The sequence below is a fragment of the Sinocyclocheilus grahami genome, unplaced genomic scaffold, assembly GCF_001515645.1.
Source record: "Sinocyclocheilus grahami isolate Dianchi unplaced genomic scaffold, SAMN03320097.WGS_v1.1 scaffold2165.1, whole genome shotgun sequence".
Lineage (NCBI taxonomy): Eukaryota > Metazoa > Chordata > Actinopteri > Cypriniformes > Cyprinidae > Sinocyclocheilus > Sinocyclocheilus grahami.
In genome coordinates, this window is record NW_015507344.1 from 19904 (window position 1) to 23417 (window position 3514).

General features: G+C 33.7%; 1 long non-coding RNA gene across 1 annotated transcript; it reads left to right on the forward strand.

The window, feature by feature from the left end:
• The first annotated feature begins 282 nt into the window (after positions 1–282).
• On the forward strand, positions 283–1321 carry LOC107574267 (uncharacterized). Its single transcript, XR_001607650.1, has 3 exons — positions 283–465; positions 599–627; positions 1252–1321. It is a non-coding gene; the product is annotated as an uncharacterized lncRNA (long non-coding RNA).
• Positions 1322–3514: the final 2193 nt, after the last annotated feature.

Consider the following 3514-nt stretch of genomic DNA (forward strand, 5'->3'; position numbering starts at 1 on the left):
TTTCAGTTTCATAGGGTTGTGTTCAGAAGAAAGTTAGCCGGACTTTGAATAGGGGAGATACAGTGCTATTTGTGCTGATCAGGATTGTGAAATCAGTGACACACATGACACGTCAGATTTTTCTTATACCCTTGGCAGGCATATGATTTTCTGTCTTCTTCATTCACTAAACTGAAATGTCACACCTTAAAGGGATGGGCTAAATCGGGCTATAAATGAGTTTGTCAGCTTTGAGACAAACACATGATCCACAAACCCGCCGCCTTTAAGGAAGAGAAGATCCAAAAATCTAACTTCAAGTGCCGGGGCAGGAGGACTAACACGATAAATCTGAGAGACTGTAAGAGTCCATTGGCTGAGAACTGTACTGTAGGCCGGCATACAGAACACCTCCATCTAACTGGACGTGTCTTTCAGAGTCTCTTGGGTCCTCCTGTCCCAGGGATTTTTGAGGGAAGAGCCATGGTGAGCTTGAATGAGTTTAGGATTGTATTACTTCTACATTTTAAATACCGTAATAATGATTGATGTTTGAGGTTTGCATTACTTTAAAAAAATCATGCTAACAGTTGATGCTGGTTTGTCTTTTCTGTTATAGATTAAAAGATTGCTACTTAGATTCAGAAGGTAAGATGTTACACGATACACACAGACTCCGTTCACCTTCACTGCTTTAAATTCAGGACGTTCTGTGACTTCTTTTGAACATACTGTGCACTTTCATTTGGAGCTCTTTCGAAACTGAACTTTTTGATTTGAAATGAACATATTTGTTAGGGCTTTCCCAATTTAAAGAAAAAAAAAGCTGTAGTCTGGTACCATTTGCACCATGATTCAAGTGTGACAACGCATCTGGAGCAACAAGTCTGACCAAGAAAACATCCAAAGTCTTCACTGTTTTACGAGTAGTAAGAGTAGTGCTCTATTCAGAATTCAGCTAAAGTCAAATGTTATCAGCTGATGGTGTATTAGAGTAAAATAAATGTGGGGGGCGAAGGTAAACCACTGATAGAGGAATATATAGTATAGTTACATAAACAATTACACAATATGTTCAGCCTGATTATGTGAGTTTAAAGGATGAAATAACCTGATCAGCAAACGAATAGCTTAACCTGGAACTATTAGATGTACAACATGAATGTGAAATCCCATGGGCTCTGTACAGTTATTAACTGTGTTAAGTGAATGAGCTCATCTGCAGTCATTGGTGTGTTTATACGTTTGTTTTCACTCTGAATGTTTTGTCAGGTTGTTGGAGCCGGGGCCGTGGATAAGCCGAGATGAATATGGCAACATGGAGATTATTAATTTGTGTAATAGAGAACAGAGTGTTAGAATTATAATTGATAGAATGTATTATTCTTATTTGTATTCTTATTTATTTCCAACATATTCCTCTTTTTCTGAAAATCACAATATATCTTTTAAGATTTTAGGGTTTATAAGGGATTTTGAAATCGATAAGAATGAATTAATTAGCAGTCAGTCTGGATTTGCAGTGATTGAATTTAAAACAGGACCGCCTATATTAATCGGACCTTTTAAACCAGTAAATATTTCCATAACAAAATATGTTGATATAATTCACAGTGAAGATCAATGTATGTGTGATTTAAACAAAACAATTAAAGGGAAAGAGCACACTATAAAGGAGATTTATATATTTACAAAATACAGTCCGTGTTTAGGCAGAAAAAAACATGATCCTTGTATGATTCAGCTAGCTCGGTTCTCTGAAGAAATGTTTTATCATCATAAAATAAAGGTTTATATTACCTTCCAGGACATTTATGGTGCAACAGGGAATAATACTAAGACAGTAGATGAACTCAAGAAACTGTGCCATGGACCAGATACTTTAATTAAACATAGATTATCCAGATTGAAGAATAAAGTTAACGAAAAACACTGTAGATCTAAATTTAAATATTCAAAAGGAGGCAATGATGAGAATTTAAAAAACAACAGTTCAATTATCAAAAACTATATCACAACAGAAATTAAGAAAATAATAGATGAAAAACGTAGGAACTTCATCTCTTCTCTACATAAAGTTACAATTGAATTTCCCAGTGAAGAAATGACATTAGATGAGTTCGAGAACTTTGGAAAAGAACAGGCTGATAGAATGAAGATAGAACTGAACGCTAGTGAGGAAATTAGTGAAAGAGTTTATTCACTTTTTACTTCTAAGTGGTGTGATCTTGTTAATGAAAGATATGAAGAGTTTATATATGAGAAGCTCGCGATGAACTGTCCAGAATCAAGATTTAAAGATATAAATTACAAATATATCTCAATAAAACATTTTTTTTTAATTAATTATCTTGATAAAAATAAGGATTTAATTTTAACAATCAGCTTGCTTTCACATTTTTTAGGAAAAAAATGATGATAATAATAATAATAATAAAAATTCAAAAATGGATCATTTGACATGGATAGATAGAGAGAAAAAGGTGTCTTTCCCTTTTTGAAAGGAACGCATACTGAAATTAAATATTTAAACTACTACTAGAAATGTATTATGAAGATGACTGTTGTTATTCAGAAATATATTATATCATGGCAATATTAAGTACATATTGCCATGGTTTAGTTGTCCTGAATCTCCAGATTGATTAGTCGCATGACATTTTCCTCTCAGCTGAGTTTGGATCAATAAAGCCTGTGCTAAACTAAGAGCTCATTGTCCTGCACCAAAACAACATGAGTTTACTATTTCTATAAACACGACTAAAGAGAATGCATGTGCACTGTACCTTAAAAAAATCTATACATGTGCATGTATTTAAATTATTTCTACTAATTACAGTGCGTGTTATATATTTTTTAATTCAGTCTTTCTCTGTTTGGGTTAGGGTTGTCAGTGTGTAATGTTGTGTTGTGTAAAGGCTCTGTAGTGTCTTATTGATTTATATTTGTGAGTATTTCTCTGTTATCGTCTCCATAAATCTGTCTGAGAGATGATGAGATGTTTCCATCTACAGACTCGAGACACTGTCAGAATGCTGATTCTCACTCTTAACACCTGTTAAAACACCTGTTCAGTGCCAACAAACGCACAACTATATCTATTCAATAAATCAGTTTGCCTTCACTTTGTCCACTGCTTTCTGTTGTTGTCTGTAGGAGAGTGAATTTCAGCTCTCTTAACTTCAGCTCTCTATATATACTCTTTTTAACCTAGACTAAGAAGATTATGTGTTAGTTAATAATAATAATAATTTAAAATAAGATGCCCAGTGTTTGACCACAGAGTTCTTAAGGCTGTTGGTGATTGTTGTAACTCTAAATGAATGTCGTTGTTATTGAATGATCTTTCCGGTTCTGGCTCTGATGAGTTTAAGAAAACCACTGTAAATCACACAGTGAAAACACAGTCAATTCTGAAGAGAAATAAACAATCAGGTAATTTATTTATTTACAAGGAGTAATTTCAGTATTGTTTGAAGTGTAAAGAGCACATCAACCAGCAAAATACCTGCTAATTATAACTACACTCTAAAAA